We start from the raw sequence: 20,818 nt of genomic DNA on the forward strand, positions 1-20,818 counted from the left end.
TTGTAAATTGAAAAGTTAAAAAAATTCAATGAACTATCAAGTGTTTGAACCGTTTTGTTGAAAAAAATAAGTAAAAAGATAATGTTTTAAGCTGCTTGGTGTCAGAATGTGTATATTTATTACAACTTGATTTATCTAATGCCCACTGAGCAGTTGTTTTATTAACTATTTTTTTCTCCCGTTCTTGATGGTTTGTTCCTTCAGCAGCCATACTCAAAGGATAAAAAGCGTCCTCAGATATTAAGTGTAAAAAACTAACTACCCATCTAGAACAAACGGGAAATCCCGCTGCAACATCCCACATATGAAAAAGAATAAAACAATCGAAAGGATATCGTTTTAAAAAATGATAGAGGTAAAAACAGTTCTCTGAATAAGCGAAGCCCTCCTCCCTCCCCCCCCCGATGTAAAATAAACACATTCTTCAACTAAAATGACCAAACATTCTTTAAAAACAAAAAACAATTCTTTGCAATTTGAAAAATTTCGCCAAACAAACAAAAAATACAATAAATTTCATTAACAGTAGCTTTAAAATGTAAGCAAATGATCACGCATCTCTATCGTTTATAGCCAAGTCACCACTTTAATGTAATTCAGCCGTTAATGTAATCCAGTGAGCGAAGCCAACTCCGACCGATTAACGATACGATGTTTTAAACGAAAACTTTTAAAACTTCATATACTGCCTAATTTGTTATTTCCACCAAAGATAAAGATCTTCCACTGCACTGATCTTTTGTGTACAGAGCTATCCTGTTGTAATTTATCTGGACGAAAATAAAATTAGTTTCGTCTTTAAATTCCATCATCTTTTCCTTTAATGATGTAATGATTAGTTAGATAATCCTTAAAGTATTCATGACATTGGTGCCAAAACTCAGATGGATTTCAGCCGAGAATCAAATGTTGCTAGGTACGATACTTTCTGATCATTTGGTTAGGAAGACCTAAAGCACCGATCCGGTCCCATGGTTCAACTACGACGACAGAACACACGTTTTGCGTGAATCTTCCAGTACTTTACTTTAAAATATATCTCGAGACCTAAAATCGTTGCTTTCAAGAAATTAAGGCCTTCACTGTCTCTCTCTACGTTTTATCTATTCTCAATTGACATATCACAGTAGGAAATTTCATTACAAAAAGCAGAGCTGGCTTTCTTGTTGTCCTTTGGCAATGGGTTAAATATTTATTTCAGTTTTCGCTCAACAATAGGTTAAAATGAATATCAATCATTTGGGAGAAAAACCATCCAATGTTTTAATTAATTAATTAATTAACAAAAACGTTTCCGATTCGATCCATCGCACTTCGAAACCATGCTTGCCACAACTTAATTACACACAAAAAATTTGATCGAAATCGGTTCAGCCGTTTAAAAGCCTTATGGTGTATATATATATATATACTAGCAAAAATACCCGGCGTTGCCTGGGTCAGTAATAATTATTAGAAAAAATCGTTACTTGCTTTTGTTTTCTGTTTTAAGTGAAAGAATTTAAAACACATCTTTTTGACGTGATTAAAAATCGAGTTTCTTCCTTACCCATAAAACTAAAATAGCAATAAGTATAAAGAACAAAGTAGTATTGATTTAGAAACGAAAGCACTATATTTAAGCATATACAAATTTTAAAAACATGAAATTAATCTTCTCATGTTTAAAAAGATTAATCTGTTGATACTTTTTTTTAAACATGGAGTCTAAAACCTTCTCTCTATGGCTAATGAAGTACGAAGTGATTAAAAAAAAGTAGCTGCGCTCGTAATCCCCTTATACTTGCTTTAGTTATTTCGGGAAATTTCAATCATTGTGGCTCTTGGTGCGATTTTACCGAATTTGCGAAAGTCGTTTCGGGGTACCTTCGATGATGCTCCCCCATTCTTTCCTTACTTTGTAAAACGATATGATATTAATTTTCGTTACAGAGATATCGTCGCCAGATGCTGAGATATTTTTGGTCACCATCAAATGGCGCTAAACAGTTTCATCCGAAATGTTACCAAAATAAGTAATAAAATTAGGTGATTGTTTGAAATTGTGCAAAAAGGAAAATTAATGGAAGTTTTTGTGCTGTTTATGGATTTGCCTAATTTAGTTGCTGGATTATTTAACACAGTAAAAAAAGTCTTTTGAAAATTCTTTGATTGGCGATATTTTGTTTACATGGTGAAAGCTGAGAAACATTATGACGTAGTCTTCGGCTTCAAAAACAGCAACGTTGAAAAAACTGCCAAATGCATCAGCTACGGAAATCTTTCTGCAAAAATTTTGGCAATCTGCTGGTTGTTTGGATAATGAGTAAGTGTTCAATCAGCATAAATAATAATAAAAACCATTAATTACATTAAAGTTCCGTTTAAATGGAAAATCATCAGCCAAATCATGTATTATTTGCCAATCTTGTGCAAAAATCTTACTTCAAGATTTGACTTGAGAAAAGCCTTGAACAATCACGAAAAGCAAAGAAAACAATACAACAATTGTCGCTATCGACAGGGAGTTGAGATGATACACTAAATACTGTATTGAGTTGAGGAAAGCCTTCGAACATGGATCTAAAAAGCTCATAACTCGTTTTTTATTCTACTTAGAAATTTCGAACAGGTGCCATCTTCAGCAGAAAAATCAGAGCTTTCGATGGACATATAATGTAAATATGTGCAAGTATTTTTTCATCCCAATATTAGAGAATTTATACAAAAATTGTGTTTTATTGCCCCCTAAGGGGGTTTTGCTCCCCATAACGGGACGAAAACTACCCTATGTGTTATTCTGATGCATAAGCTATATTATTGTAAAGTTTCATCAAAATCCGTTCAGTAGTTTTTGCGTGAAAGAGTAACAAACATCCATACATCCATCCATACATCCATACATCCATACAGACAAACTTTCGCATATATAATATTAGCAAGATATATATATATATATATATATATATATACGCCATTAACGTGGAGAAAGATAACACCAATCAGCAATCGAAAAAACCTTCTCATGTGAATCAAGCTAACAGCCATTCAGCAAAGTCGTGCCAGATTTTCATACCAAAAACTTTATCTTTCAAACAGCACTTTCTACTTGAATTTCAAAATTTTTGATTTTTTGCTTTGAACCGATATCATTAACTACATTTTTGGTTTTAGGGGCATTTGAAAAACGAATTTTTCAGGAACTGTGTATGAAGAGGTTCACGTAAAATATATATATATATATATATATATAAGCAAAAAATCAAAAATTTTGAAATTCAAGTAGAAAGTGCTGTTTGAAAGATAAAGTTTTTGGTATGAAAATCTGGCACGACTTTGCTGAATGGCTGTTAGCTTGATTCACATGAGAAGGTTTTTTGATTGCTGATTGGTGTTATCTTTCTCCACGTTAATGGCGTTCCCACAAGTAGTAACGGGAAGAGATACTGCAGGAAGTCATTCTAGGGGCTAGCAGACAGGTAATTTATTTTGATTAAACTGTCTTGTTTTGATTCTTATGTTTCCTTTGAGCATATTGTACTTAGGATTGTTATTCAATACATTGTTCCGTTCTTCAAATTTTGTAAATACTGCAGGATTTTAGCGTGGAAAAATTAGATATAATTGCAAGCAAATTTGCAAGTAACAGCACATGTTGTGACAAGGTTCTGTTAAAGTACCTAATTTCTAGATGAATAATGCGTAGTTTCTTTTCTTTTTTTTTTTTTTTTTTTTTTGTACAATTTGAAGCTTGTTTTAGGTTAGTGAGTTTCTGTTGAACGCCAGCAAATCCATATCTTAATTGCCTTTTTCAATGCAGACATTTTGTTTTTTGCAACCGATGTTGTGTCCTGTGTAAAACCTGTGTAAGTTGACCACCTGCGGTGCACTACTTTAGTAGTCAACTTAAACAGGTGGTCAACTTACACAGATTGATTTATATGATAAGGGCCAATTCCGTGCCTGAAAAAAGCGGTCAACTTAGACATGTGGGCAACTAACAAGGGTGGTCAACTTCACAGGTTTTACTGTATCAACAATCAGAAAATTCCAGCACTGTACTGAAACATAGGATGCAATCGGGATTTAGAGTCTCTTATAATCAACTAAAAATTTCGATGAAATATTTAAAAGTAGGTGTCAAATCTCCTTGTATGAGGTATTCAACGCTAAAGTGGATCAAATCCATTTCGACTTAATCAAGTTTATCTCCTGGCACCGCATTTATGACCATAATACTTTGCTGCCAAAACTTACTGCGTTCAGAAATAAAGCGGATTAAGTTGAAATAGACTTGACACATTTTAGTTCTGATTGCTTCGTATGTTATTGAGAAAAGCGAAATGTAATGGAAGTTGCGTTGATGATAATTTTTTGAAAATATTTTTGGCTTCGTAATTACCGGTACCGGTAAGAGCTCTTTCAGCTGTCGTATCTGAGAATTTTGAAAATTTAGTGTAAATAGCAGATAAAATCTGCGAAGGGGTACAGTTTTAGCTATAAATTCCAGGTAAGCAAATTATTAAACTGCAAATTGATAACGCGGAAATTCAGTTAAAAATATTGTTTTAAGATTGAGAAGCTCACAAAGTTAGTTAAAACTTGCATGCGCTTATTATTTCTAGGTCAATCTTGTGGGCGTAAACAATTTAGTTTGAGAGCTGGAAGCGTGACAATTGGTTATGTTTGTGTCATTTTAAATTTAAAGATATAAAGCAAAGTGCCCTAAAACTGAGAGCCAAAAGACAATGGGGTCGTTTCCAAAATTTTAAAAGTATCTTTTTTCTGAAAAAACATGCTTAAAAACATAGGATCCGACCATTTTTAATATAATTTATATAAGTTTAATATTTACAAAAATACTTTAATCAGTGCGCTTTCATTGTTTACGCTTCTGCCGATGACATCACAAAGGATGAAATGCCATTCACTGATGCCATTCACAGAGCAAAATATTTAATTCGCATTTTTACTTACGTGTACTGGCAACAATATGGTTGATAGCAAGCGTAGAGTGGCAATTCGCTTCTTTTGATTATCATAACGTGGAAACGCGTTAAAAAGATGCGCCAAAGTGCATCATTTGTGACATCATAAAGACCACGCCTTGTTTGAAAAATCAGGCATTTTAAATAATTAATTAAAAAAATAACTGTTCGGAAAATGAAAGTATTTTTTGGGTCAATGTTATATTTTTCGCTTATTCTATCAATTTCATTGACTAAAGTAGTACTTTTGACTAAAGGAAACAACCGCATTCCTAAAGCAGATATTTTTAAATAATACAAATAGTTAAAGCAATACCAATTTTCTGAAATAAGTTAAAATTAGTTTTTATTTTTCTTCTTATGAAAGATGCTATATTTATTGGTTTTATTAAAAAATGTCAGATTTAGGATTTTTTTTTTTTGATGTAAACAGCAGGGCACTTTACATAAGCAACCAAGTGTATTGAATCTTGCGCTTTTGAATCAAAGTTTTTAAAGCCAGTGAGGAGTGTTTACATGTTGTGGCACTGAGTTAGTGCTGTTGACGGTAACTTTTGCTCCTTCCTTTGAAAATTTAAAATTCAGCTCTGAATAAATAGTAAAACAATGAAAATATTTTGGTAAAATTGATTGAAATGAGTATTAATAAGATTTTTGCAAACTTTATTGTAATAATGCATTTAAGTTAAGTTAAAATTCAATAAATATTTTTTCTAATGTTAAGATTAATTTCGAAAGGATACTTGAATACATTCGTCTATTTCTGTACATGATGATTTTGCTATATTTTTCTCAATTGTGTCTATTTTTGCTTCCAACTATTATTAGAGACATTTTGAAATATTTATTTTTATGGTTACAGGTGTAAATATTTCTTTCAAAAACCAAGTAAGTAAGCAAACATATTTTTGAGAATTTCATGACAAAATAGAAACATGATATTATAAATATCATTGTAAAATAATACAAAACTGCACTTTTTGACTTATTGTTAAGAACTAGAATTATTCTAGACGTAATTGGGTCAATGTGACAAGATATGACTTACTAGTCCTACACGACTAAGCTAATTTCAAAACATTAATAGCGTAATTTACAATCTTTCCTTACCTATTTAGGAAGCTTCATTTCAAAATGTTATATAAATTACTAGAGCCATTACAAAATGCTTTCTGGTTCAAGCCTTGGAAATGCTTGTTAAAAGTGTGTGATGCATTTACTAACTTTTAATTAAATCTCATTCATCTTCCATTGAAACCCCACTAGAATATCATACAAAGAGTCAAAATTATGATTGCTGCAGCAAAATTGAGCTATTTAATTATTCCCTCCCTTTCTCGTATTTGGTTAAACGTCTATTATGTGGAAAACTTCATTCAGGCTATTCCCATTCAGATATTTTCACTGCCATCTACGTAAGCTCAATCTAACCTGGTTTTTGACTTTTGTATAGTAATGCTGGATAAGTTAAGGATGTTATGTTAGTGAGAGAAAAACAAGCATCAGCCTAATTATTAAGTACATTACACCAATATAGGCTCTTAAGTACGTAAAATGAAATGTGAAATAGTGTTTCATTTCACGTGCAACGACATAAAAAAGATGTTGTTTTCATGAGATAGATATAAACATTGACCTGTTGATTAAGTAACTGATACTAATATATGCTCCAAAGTTCAACAATTAAATTATTGTTTAGCACAAAATGAATATTTTCAAATGTAGAATTAAAAGCGAATGCTCAATTAAAAATGGTCTATATAAAATTTAAAACAATACATATAAAATGAAAAACGATGTATGGGAGAGGAAAAGCAATAATAACAAGAAAAACAGTCTAACATAAGTGTAAATCTATATACATGAAAATGGCCCTATAGGGTTGTGTGTGTGTGTGTGTGTGTGTGTGTACCAAATACAAATCTGCTCAGGAATTCACGTGGGGGGAGGAGTCGTTTTCCTATGGGGGCAAAAATTTTGCCAGAAAACTTGTAAAACAGAATGTTTTCGTCTATTAATTACGCGTCGGATTTTTTTTAGAATTTTGATAAATATCAATAGTTATAAATTTAAAATTTAAGTCATAAAACTACTCGTTTCTACAAGTTGATATTTAAGCCTGATTGTTTACCATACTTCGCACCTGACACAACTTTTTTTTTCGAAGTAGACAGTGCAACTTCGGAAGACGCAGCTGCTCAAAAATGGAGAATTAAATTAGAAGCAAAATGGTTTAGAAATAATGTAACAACATAAATTCAGGAACGAGAAACGTTTAATAATTTTATTGTATTTAAAAAAAAGGTTTATGTACTTTTCCCCTCAAAATGCATTGTTTTACTTCATTATATTTAATTTCTCCCAAGTTAATAATTCATTCATTTATGCGGCAACTTATGTATAGAGTCACATAAGACAGAGAGGTGGCAAAACAGGAATCGCCTTGCAAACTACAATGATTTGCAATCAATGTGACTTTAAAGGAACTCTGGACGTTAAGAAGCAGCTGATAGGAATAGCAGTAGAATGCATTTCCAAAATGAACAACATCCTGTAGTTGATGAGAGTTGTTAAACGTCAGACAATCTGACAGTAATCATTTAGTACTTCTCCCATCTACGTTGTCGTTACCAATTCAAACAGTTTACCATGTACTAAGCACTGTGAAACAGTTCAATGAGATAAATGGCGGGTTCAATGGGAAGCATATTAGTGCTTGAAGCTCTTCGAGTAGATAGCTAAATTTACAGAAAGAGCAGATATTTTAAGCATTCTCAATTTTAATCAAATGCATCTGATGAAAAAATCAAATTGTATTGTGAGAAGTTAAAATCAATAAGCAAATAATAAGGAATGGAAAATTAGTGAGTGCAATATTAGTATGAAAAAAATTGAAAAACCAGTAATGTTAAAAGTGGTAAAAAAAATCAGTGTTTACTTTCACGTTGTTGTATTTATTTTTTAGTCAAAAGACTTTTATTTTTTAACCTATATGGTATTAAAGCGAGACCTAAATCTACATTTAAAAAAATGTATTCGCAATTCTGTATTTAAGTGTTTAAAAAATGAGCTTGGGTAATATTTTTGGTTTTTCTTGATAAAATAAAACGACAGTTTTCTTCGTTCCTCGCTGGATTTTAAACCAAAGGGTGCTCAACCCTCTGAAACTCTAGCTCAAATTCCCCTACCCTTCCCGAAGTTTTCGTCAACTCTCTTGCTTTTAAATGCAATAAAACATAACTTTTAGCCTCGAATTTTCAGTTAATTTCGCATAATCTGCATCTTGCATAAAATGAATGATTTATGAAATAAGTAAATACATAAAAAATAAGTTTGCATGATATTTCCAATCGGAGTGTTACAGACATTCAATTTGCAAAAAACTATGGGACCGGGGGGAGGGGGGCATAAGTTTAGCGGCGCATTTTTTTCTTGAAACGTAAGTATAACATATTTTTCTTTAAACGTATATATAAATATAGAGATAGGGAATGGATTCAACTTTTGATTTAGGATGGTCTCATCACTTGCTTCTGTAAGATGACTCTTATCGTGAGTTTAATCTTCACGCAAAAATAGGGGGTTTTGGACGGTTTCTTCCTCGGAAAAATTTCGAATTCCAGTTTTACCAACGCAGGTTTGGACATTTTTTCGGCAATGTAAGTGGTATTGTTCTGTGGCTCTCCCCTGATAATGTCTCGAAATTGTATCTCCAAGAATGCAATTGTAGCTTGTTATCGATTATGTTAGTTAGCTGGAGATTTGGGAGCTTTCCACTACAAGTTTTCTTTGGTATTATTAGGGAGAGGAGAGTTTCCGATGCCTTTTCCGAATTTTGTTTGAAATCGAAATCTTAAACAACGGGAATACAGACTATCTTTGGTAATGTTAGAGGGCAATTGTTAAATAGTAGGAGGGAAGGCTCGAAGGTCTTCCCCAGACAATTTTTCGAAATTAAAGTACCACAAATTCAATAGTCGATGAACTTTAATTGTGTTATCGGGAAAAAGGACTCCAGGACTCTCCTTGATTTTTTTTAAATTAAAGATTTAAATTCGATGCCGATCTTTTAAATAGAGAACAAGCGTTGTTCGGCGGGTTTTAATGAGGGAGTTCGCTCTGGAGATTTTGGAAGTTTGAAGTCCTAAATACTCATAGCCACGAAACATCGGTCACACACAGCGATAGGTATTTTCCAGAAGTGGACAAAATGCATTAGATAATAATGTTGAAAACTGCCTGCATTATTTTTTTCATTTTCACAAGAAATTATAGTGGTGGCAGACATGCCATTTTCCCCATTTTTCTTACTTTTGAGGACTAAACTATAAACGGTAGAAAAACACATAACTAAAGTTGGATTTTGTTATTAGTGGGATTCTAGTGATTAGTTTTTGCCATAATTCAATTTGTGTATTTGTAACCTAAAAGAGTTATTACTTTTTGAAATGAGTAAAAATTTCGCATTCGACCGTGCTTTTTGGCCCGTTGTTATTTTTTTAATCATTAAGTTGCAGATATATAACTTAGCAAAGGAGACTACTACCTTATGTACTTTGAGACTAAAATGTAAAATTTGCTGCTCTGAATGTCATTCAACTTGGGACCAAAAAACAAGGGTCTAAAAGACACATTTTTGACTACTCACAAAAAGATTTTGATGACCTCTAAAAATCAAAGGTCAGGATTAGAGATAAAATAAAAGTTATTTTAAACATCTATTTTATGCAGCCTTTTGGGACATGAATTTAAAAAAAAAACGTTAGAGCACATTTATTCGATGAATCTCTGTGGATTGACATAATTTTAAAAGCGTTTAATGTATAAAAATGTTTTGCAGAGCATTTTTACCTAAACAACTTTTAAAGTCAGACACATTTTCCAGTATGATTAAGGTGAAAAAACAACGTAAATAAAGCACAAATATTCGAGAAAATGCAGCATATAGCTATTTCAAGGCTACAATGGAGCCTCTTCATCAGTGCAAAAAGCTCACCAACACAACCAGAAGTTGCGAGAGAACTGACAAAAAACCAGGTGGACACCGGTATTTATACCAAAGAGAGCCAACCAATAAGAATACAGGAACATGACAACAAACAACCAATCAGCGAACAGCATGTACGCTCCGGGCTCAAAGCAAGGCAAGAGACAACCAATCAGAAGCCAGGAGACAAAAAGAGTGCGAGACACCAAAGAAACAGGAAAGGCAATTATAGAAATTGCTTCCAAATATCATGAAAAAATGGAGTGCTGGAAAAATCATTGACAAGAGAATGAGAATTTTTCCAAATATGGTAAGCTTCCCAGAAATCGAGGTCATAAACTGAAGAACATTTACAAATAATCTTTGCAGATGAAAAATCAAAACAGTGACCAGAAGTCCAGCAATGCTGATCGATGGAAGAACGAGCAAGTTCTTTATGCTTAACATAGTTTTCATGCTCTTTCAGACGGTGCTTGAGAGCACGTTTAGTCTGTCCAACGTAGCCAAGTCCACATTTGCAGGAGATGCTATAAATGCCCCAGTTGCTATGGCAATCAATGGGGTCCTTTAAGTTTGTAAATTTTATCTTATTAACTGGAGAAAAAGCTGTATCGAAACCAAATTTCTTCAAAATCTTTGCAACTTGATGACTAACTTTTGGATAATAAGGCAAAACAATAGTATACGAAGCACTAGAAGCAGAAACCTTTTCAGAATGAGAGGGCTTAGTTAACTTATTATAAATTGAATCAATGATGCTAGGAGAATAACCACGATCGAAAGCCACTGCTTTAAGATAAGAAAGCTCAGCATTTAAAGAATTGGAGGAAGAACAGATGTTCAAAGCACGGAACACAAAAGCCTTGAATGAGGCCAACTTTTGGTTTGGAGGATGAGAAGAACATTTGTGAGGAGGTAGTGTAACAGCAAAAGGCTTACGAAACACCGAAGTCATAAATTCATCATTACTTTTAGTAATAAAGACGTCCAAAAATGAAAGAGAACTATCAGTTTCCATTTCAATAGTGAATTGGATGCAAGGATCGATAGAATTTAAAGTAGAAAGTAAAAATTCATTATCAATGTTGATGGTTGATTGCCATAGCAACTGGGGCATTTATAGCATCTCCTGCAAGTGTGGACTTGGCTACGTTGGACAGACTAAACGTGCTCTCAAGCACCGTCTGAAAGAGCACGAAAACTATGTTAAGCATAAAGAACTTGCTCGTTCTTCCATCGCTCAGCATTGCTGGACTTCTGGTCACTGTTTTGATTTTTCATCTGCAAAGATTATTTGTAAATGTTCTTCGGTTTATGACCTCGATTTCTGGGAAGCTTACCATATATGGAAAAATTCTCATTCTCTTGTCAATGATTTTTCCAGCAATCCATATTTTCATGATATTTGGAAGCAATTTCTATAATTGCCTTTCCTGTTTCTTTGGTGTCTCGCACTCTTTTTGTCTCCTGGCTTCTGATTGGTTGTCTCTTGCCTTGCTTTGAGCCCGGAGCGTACATGCTGTTCGCTGATTGGTTGTTTGTTGTCCTGTTCCTGTATTCTTATTGGTTGGTTATCTTTGGTATAAATACCGGTGTCCACCTGGTTTTTTGTCAGTTCTCTCGCAACTTCTGGTTGTGTTGGTGAGCTTTTTGCACTGATGAAGAGGCTCCATTGTAGCCTTAAAATAGCTATATGCTGCATTTTCTCGAATATTTGTGCTTTATTTACGTTGTTTTTTCACCTTAATCATATTGTAGCACAAAGCTTATATGATAATTTTTCATTTAACATTTTCCAGTAGTTTGTCGAAAAAAACTTCCTTTCTTTTTCAGTATTTGTATTTCATCTTTTTAAGCATTTTAGACGGAAATTCTAAGTTACTGTAACAGATGCACGAAATTTCTTCACGAGTTTTCCCTACAAACAAGTCATTAATTTTTTTTTAAACACAAGACTTCAATGTTTGAAATAATTTACGTATTTAAATACATAATTTTTTTTCAGTTACTTTAGAAAGTTTTATTTAGAATTAATTTTCTCATATAAAAGTTTTATGTTTCATTGATTTCATTGTACGTTTAAAAGAACGAATGAAAAATTAATTTTAGCATTGAGAACTTGTTTTTTCTTACGATTAGTTACGACAACTATTCCGGACCAATCGAAATCATTTCGTTTCATCGAAAACCATTTCGTTCAACTAGAAATATTTCTGTCGTTTAATATATTGGTACAATTTGAGATGAGCATGGTCAATTTTAGAAACATAATATTCCTAATTTGGACTATTGCAACTTCAATTGCACATCTTAACATTTTCATAGTTACCGAAAAAGTGTCTAAGTCAGTTTCTTCTCAAATGTGGCTTGTAATACCCTTTTTTATGTTTGTTTTGCTTTCTATTTAGCAAAACTGGCCTCTTGTTGTTTGGGTATTCAATATAAGAGGCAACTGCAGTAACTTCCCCTACTGCACTAGCATGTGTGCAAGACATTATTAGTGCGTCATAAATATTCTGAAAAGTATAATAAAGTAACTGTAGAGGTGTTCAAAAATGCTCTGAAATGCATTCCTGAAAGTGCAATTTCTAAATATGTTTTCTGAAAAGCGTGTTCGGAAGTATTCAAAAATTGCTCAAAAATGTGGTTCAAAAAATTCTTAAACGAACTGATGTGTGCCTCACATGACTTCCTTTTAATCCAATTTAATGTCATTTTCCCATTATTCGCAATTTTAATGTGATTCAATAGTCTACTCTCTAAATATCACCAACAGTGGGGAAAGAAACCAGATAAAAAAAAAACAAATTGCCAAATTTCTTGGCGACCAAAAGACTGGCGATATATCGCCAATTGTCCACCAAATTGTAACACCACTTGAGTTTACATAAAAATTAACAATGAACTACACCCAAAAAGGGACAAAAAACCCCTTAAAAACACTCGAATGCAGCTAAAAGAGGAGGTGCACAACTAGACCCCACTAGGAGTCTACGTACCAAATTTGACTTTCTAGGACATACCGTTCTTGAGTTATGCGACATACATACACACATCCGCCCATACGCACATACATTCATACGTACATAGAGACGTCACGAGAAAACTCGTTGTAACTAACTCGGGAATCGTCAAAATGGATATTTCGTGTCGGAAAAAAAAAAAAAACAGTCATTCGGGTGTGAGCAAAATGGATATTAAGGTCGATTTTTGAGTGAAAATTTTTGCGAATACAATACTTCTTTTTTTGTAAAAGGAAGTAAAAATGAACAAGTATTCGTCTTCAAAAAGTGTTTTACTATTTACAGTTTTGTACAAAACGTCACGGGACGCTCATGATAATTTGAGTTCAAGCCAAGTTATGTTTTGAGTTTTGAAGGTCTAAAGCACAAAGGGAACTTATGTAAACAGAAAAATAACATTTTTTCTAACCATTTCGTAAGCTTTATAATCCACCACACCCTCATATATTTTATACATTTTTAGGAATTATTTCTATCTTAAGTTGCTGAGTTTGTTTAGTGAAGATCATGGACACATTTTTTTCCCTTTAAAGTTCTACTTCCGTAAGTAATTTGCTTTCATACATGAAAATAAATCAGAAAAATATTAATTTATCATAACTCCCATCTACATCTAGCAACTTAATCAGAGCTTGTCAATATTTCGTTGGAGAAATGGTAAATGATTCTGCAGCAAACTATCTAAGACTTCTATTTATCCATTTTAAAGAAATTGCCATTAATTTTGACTGTCAAGAAGAATCTTATGCTAGATCAGTCAAAGTAATCTAGTTGTGGAGGTACTCTTTCATGTTTTTCAATCGCATAACCATATAATTTTATAAACGAGCAGACTTTAAGATTTGTACTCCTTTTGTTTTTAAAATTCAAAAATGCAAAGCACACTGCATTTCGACTTAGTTGACTTTTGAATAGCAATAAAAATTGTAATTCTTAATATCCTACTTTTTAATGAACACTAAACGCATATTAGGTTTAAATTGGAATGAGACAGTATTTTCAATATGAAACTGAAATAGTATTATACTACGCTTTATATGATCCATGCAGTGACAATTACTGGAAAATCAGTTTCTTACTAAATGAAAAAAAATTATAACGCACTTTTTCAATTCATTCAATTAAAGTTTATTTTTGCAGATGCTTTGTTTTGTATAAAGTAACGACCATTAAACAGATATTCATATTTTTAATAAGGCAAACATTTTATTTTGGTTTAAAATGTTGTTAAACGCAGGAAGAACCTCCATGCTTCTTGACGTTGAAGAATTTTGCTCGAAATCATTTTTATACGCATGCGAAATGTCTTTTGATAGCTTTTGTATGCAACAAAGTGAACAAGAAAATCATATTACTGAAGCTGAAAAGATGTGTATAGTCACTGAAAAGAACAACATCTACCGAGTTGTGTAACAGGAATAGTAAAATGTATTAACTAAAAGACTTTCTAATCACTCATATCAAATTGAGGTTCATCACCGGTAGTTTTTTATCCATCAGTCTAATTTCAAATGTTTTATTTCAGAAGATCACAAATGAATGAAATAAAACAGATGAAACGATGATCAAATTAAAAAGTATTTTTTAAATGATACTTGAACAGTTTTATTTACCTCCAACATTGTACTTTCCAACATCAGGGAACTATAGGCTGCACTGTTAGACAAAATTTTAGACTTGAAATTTTTGATTTTGTTTTAATCATAACTTTACTCAAATTAACTTTTTCATACTAAAATAAAAATCAATAATTGATAACTTAGTTCTAAATTCAGTATAAATCATTAACTAAATTTTAAAAATAACATGATTTAAATTCAATATTTTATCATGGGTACGTGAAACCCGGAAAAATTATAAACTCAAAAGTAAAATTCCTGGATAATTTTAAAATTTTGTTCAAATATGTAAATTTAAAGCCAAGAAATGCACTCATATTGCCAATGGTGATCGTTAGTGGTTTTATTCTTTAATAGTAAGGACAAACATTAAAATACACTGCTGAAAAAAATGTTAACTGTGTAATTTTTACTTTTTTTACTGATAACTTAACGTAACTTACTGTCAGTTTAATGTTATTCTGTAAGAGAAAATAAGAACAGAGAACATAAGAATAGAGATAAAGAACATACAAAATTGTCTGCATTCAGTATAATTAAAAAATAAACCCATTAATGTAATTTAAAAAATGGGCAACTTTAATATAATAGATTTGCGTGAAGCCTGGCTTATGTGTTAAGTTCAAGGTAGAAATTCTTTTATTATAGCTGGCATACCGATGTAACGGTATACCGAATACCAGAATTAAGGGCCATTTTACAATATCGTTATACAAATTTTGATGGTAAAACACTGGTGTTTTCGATCTTTTCTGTAAATGATTGATAGTTTTAATTGAAGAGTATTCAGTTTAATTTATTAAAAATCTTTAAAGTGCATTTACTTTTTTCAAAAAAAAAAAAAAAATATTGAATTTTTATTAATTTTAAAAGTGAACTTCTTTTTAAATTGTTTTAAAAAAGGATTTCTTTTCAATGAAACAGTATCAAAATTAATCTAGTAATTTAAAAATTTGACTTCAGAAACATAACTTATTAAAATATCAATAAATAATGAAGCAGAAAAAATAAAAAATGATTTTATCTTCACTAGATAGAGTATAATGAATGGCATTTTCTTGCGCTTATATGTTTTTATTTCTTCCATTTTCTTAACCACTCGCTTGCTTCTTCGTAAAAATTTTCAAATATAGTTACAAATATTTTGGTGCTATAAATGATTTATTCCAACCATCAATTGCAGCAATATTTTGTTATTATTTTTTAAATATTTGTCTCAACTGAATTGGATTTTGAGATTTAAAAAAAATCTGTTAGTATAAAATAATAGTTAGTTATTGTCAATGCATTAGTTTCTTGTTGCCCAGCCTCACTATTTAACTGTACCATGACGAGATATCATTTAGCAATTATTTCATGTCTTTAAAATTTGCATAGAGAAAAGGCATAATCAGCTGGGAAATAGTGTCTGATATCTCCTTAATTACAAATAGTTTTAATAAGAAAGCCAAAAGGAATTAAAGGAACTTTGAAGATCAGATTTCTGTAAAGTAAGAAAAAACATCAAAAAAGCACAAATTCGCAGATTACTGCAAACATGTGTTTCGGCGTTACAGGGAACGCCTTTTTCAATGCAAAAAGTAATGAGCTTATGGATGAAAAGACATCCGACCAAAGGGTCTCCGACAAAGGTATTTATTTATCTTATCAAGATTTCTGGTTTACTCCTTATTAAAGCGTTTGATTGCTGGGAAGTAAACCAATCAGAATAACTAAGCTACGCCGGTATCAAATTTGAAGATACTTACAAAAAAAGAAAAAAAAATGCAAAGAAACTACAAGGGGTAGCGCCAAGATGAATTTGTAAATAATTTAGACATTTTTTTTTCAATATTTCACGTGCTAATGCAATTCCTTTAATCAAAATAGAAACCGTTCGATGTGGTCCTTAGGTGGATTAAATGAAAAAAGCGACCGACAAATAGAAAAGGGTCCGACTTCGAAAAAGAAGAAAATCAGTGAATGGAATACGATTTCGCTTCAACATCCTCAGCAATATATGAACAAATACAAGAATATTCCTCTTCGAATTTTAGAGACAATCTGCATTTAGATTTCCCTGACACATGTAAACCAGTACCCGGTACAAGTAAATTAGAACCTGGAAAGGGTAAATCAATAATGAAATGAAGAACGATTTTATCACTCCAAAGTTAGTTGCCGCACTGGCAAGGTTTTTAACTATACCCGATTCTGTGTTTACCCTTGAAAGTGCTAGTGACGCACTAGGGCGTAAAATTGATGAACTCCCGATACGTAAATTGACAATTCAAAGAAGTCAAACCGAAAAGCGGAAGGTGCATGCGGATAGAAGAAAAATTGATTCCCATTACAAGAAATCGGATGTAATGAATTTACATTGGGATGAGAGACTGTTGTTTTGAGTGCTCAAAAATCAAAAGAATATCACTTGCCTATAGTCATTTCATCTTGCCGTAAGAAACAACTTATTGCTGCGCCGAGACTGAATATTTCTACAGGAAGACAACAGGAACAGGGTGTTTGGAAGACTGACGTAGATTGGAATCTTGAAGCCAAAACTCACATTTTCTGTTCTGATACTACAGCTTCCAATACAGGTCGTTTTAATGGTGCTTGAGCACTCCTTGCTGAAAAATATGATCGATATTTTTTTTTTCTTTGCTTTACTTCATCAAATATACGAACTGATATATAAGGTAGTACTCGAAGTGAAAATTAAGCAACTCACAATATATTTCCCTGATATTTCAATCTTTAAAAATCTCAGAGAATCTTCTGAAAACATCGATCTTATACTAAAATGCAGTGCTATAGAGAAGCCGCGGAGTTGTTCCGAACTATTCCCGAACTTGAAAGCCTGGATTTACCGAGTTTGAACTTACTTTTTAGGTGGAGATAGAGAAAATAAATTTAAAACGAGACCAACAGTAGCCATGCACCCAACTAGATGGTTGGCTCGAGCGATATACTCAAAGCGTAGGAAAATGTGGTCCCAAATATCTCAAAAGCTGCTTTACAAAACAATGCTCAGCATTTATGGTATTTGCCTGACGAAATAGCAGTCCCAGCACTTTCTGATGATGAAGTGATAGAAGAAATAAAATAAAAAAAATGGTGACAAATTTACGAAGAGAACATTTCTCGACCCATAAGGAAAGATTCATTTTATTTAAGGAAGAGCTTTAGGGTCCATTGTATGTTAAGTTTTGTACATTGATTTCATACGTCTCATTCCTTGACTCGAAAAAGATGATCTTAATGCTTAGAGCAGCAAACGATGTAGCTGAAAGTGGGGTAAAAATGCTGCTGGACTTTCATGGCTTGCTAACAACTGATACGGAACAAAAATATTTTTTGTTACATTGCGTTCAAGAGTACCAGAAGGTCTATACTGACTGCAAGAGGCAAAAATTGAAAAGGAAATATGTAAAGTAATGTTTCTTGTAATCTAATATTGTTGTAAATATCTGCTGTAAATAAACTGTTGTCTTACGTAGCAAGGAAATATAGCTTGTAATCCTTCCACTATAGCCGTCTAACTTAAACCTCGAGTCGGCACGGATTCCCAATTTTTCTCCCCGATTCTGAGGCAAAACGGAAAAAATATGGAGGGGGACATCATAATATATATATATATATATATATATATATATATATATATATATATATATATATATATACACTGAAATAAGGATTTCTTTCTCTTTTTTTATGTATGTGTTAAAGAATATTTAAATATATACCCCTTAAATATTTAATGTCAGCATATTTAAACTCCTTAAAGAGTTTAAATATGTTGGCATTAAATATTTATATATCAGGAATGAAAATACTTTTATCATTATTAGAAAACCACGCAGTCATATAGCTTATGTGCTATCAAATAAACAGTTGTTAGAGTTAAAGCGACCGGGAATAAAAACGCTTTCATAACATGAATTTTGATTGACGTTTCTAAAGACAACTATAGTTAAAGAAAGGGACTTAGGATTGTCTCATTAAATAAAGCATTATTATCCATTGTGGCAAATATGAATAAGGTATTTTAAAATAGCTTGTACTTCAAAGAAATATACAGATTAAATTTCTATTCTCTGCTTATACCTTTTGGAATTTGTCTTTCTCATTTGTGAACCATTTCAAAATAAACAAGCAAAAAATACACACAAAATTTTCCAAAAAAAAAAAAAAGATAAGAATTTATTTATGTAATTGAAAGAATAAATACGTAAAGAAAATTGAAAGTATTTTTCTGCACACAAGTTTATGGAAGCAGGTATTCTTGCAAAGTAATCTAAACTCGAAATATTTTTGGTATAAATCACGTAAAAATATATTTTGAATCACGTATATAAATTGAAAAATCCATTTTCTAAAGAAAATGGCTAGATTTGCTATAGCAGCTTTCAAAAAACTTTTTCTTCATTTCCATAGCAAATACAATAATATGTCAGACATTTTCTATTAGCTTCAAGAGTAACTTTAAGTATTCAATTTTCATAAAGAGGAGCACTATACATTTTCATGAATCAAAGTTCAGGAACGGTGCAGAATATTGATCCACTAACTTCAGGAAGGTGTTTATTGATAAGTTTGATTACTTTTATATACAGCAGTAAAACTCTCAAAATTATTTTCATAAATGAAATCATAGATTATCTGGCGAAGACAATTTCTTTCGCCCTCATTATCATTTAGTAATGGAAAAAACGAATCGTTATTACAAAAATAATTATTGTTATTACGTTACGGTTAGTTGTTGCTTTATCAAGTATATTTAAGTTTCTTCCGAATCAATATATTTTCTTGTTTTATCATCATTAAATTTATGACAACGTTTCTCAACTAAACTAGAGTTGATCAATTATGCCTGGTAATAAAATGCTTAGTAGTAAAAACTTACTAAAATTTACTAATTCAAAACATTTATTTTTTGTTTTAGTTACTGAAAATATTAATAAAGTAATAAATACTCGCTCGTTTTTCTAGCCAATATAGGTAATAAAACTATGGATAAAAACAATGTTTTTACTAATTTATGTGTCTATAACGCACCAATGTCTTCGATACACCAAATTCATTGCAGGAAAACATAAAAATAAATCAGTACATTTGCTCTAAAAATTAAATATATTTTTAACAACGTTAAAGCGAACTCATTTACAAAACATTTACAACAAACAAATACAACAATGTATCTTTTTTGTTTTAGTTACTGAAAATATTAATAAAGTAATGAATACTCGCTCGTTTCTCTAGCAAATATAGGTAATTAAACTATGGGAAAAACAATGTTTTTACTAATTTATGTGTCTATAACGCAACAATGTGTTTGATACACAAAATTCATTGATGTTATCTTTGCAGGAAAACATAAAAATAAATCAGTACATTTGCTCTAAAAATCAAATATATTTTTAACAACGTCAAAACGTTGTTAAAAATATAACTCATTTACAAAACTCATTTACAAAACATTTCCAACAAATACAAAAATGTATATATAAATGTAAAACCTAAAAGTTTGAACATTTTTAAAGTCTTTCTTTAACAAAATCGCTCATTTTATTAAATTTCAAACGATGATATTCGCGAGGATATACATTTTACACTAATCCATGATGAGTCTAGTTGAAAGAGCTACATCGAGTTCTAAGAACTTCTCAATTTGCAAGTTCACTCAGATATCTGGTGATGCTTATTCTCGAAGGAAACTTCATTGCGGAATAATTGTTTGGTCAAATATTTGATGTTATTCGACTGGAATATTTATTAGCAGAACACTCAAGGGAGTGTCATAGACAAACGAAAATATGTTTCTTAAAAAGGACATAACAAGAAAAAACGAGCTGATGTGTGCATCACATGACTTCCTTTTACACCAATTTAATGTTATTTCCCCATTACTGCAATTTTAATGTGATTCAAGAGTCAAGAGAGCTAAATATCACCAACAATGGCCACATTGAAACCAGATTAAAAAAAAAAAAATCGCCAAATTTGTCGCCAAGTTGGTGACAAAATTTGACGACCAAAAGACTGGCGATTTATCGTCATGTATCCACCAAATTATAACACCCGAATGCAACCAAAAGAATAGGTGCACAACTAGACCTACTACAACTAGACAGGTGTCTAGTACCAAATTTCAACTTTCTAGGACATAGCGTTCTCGAGTTACGCGACATACATACACACATACATACGTACATACAGACGTCACGAGAAAGCTCGTTGTAA

This window comes from Uloborus diversus, chromosome 10 (assembly GCF_026930045.1).
Source record: "Uloborus diversus isolate 005 chromosome 10, Udiv.v.3.1, whole genome shotgun sequence".
In the NCBI taxonomy this organism is placed as follows: Eukaryota; Metazoa; Arthropoda; class Arachnida; order Araneae; family Uloboridae; genus Uloborus; species Uloborus diversus.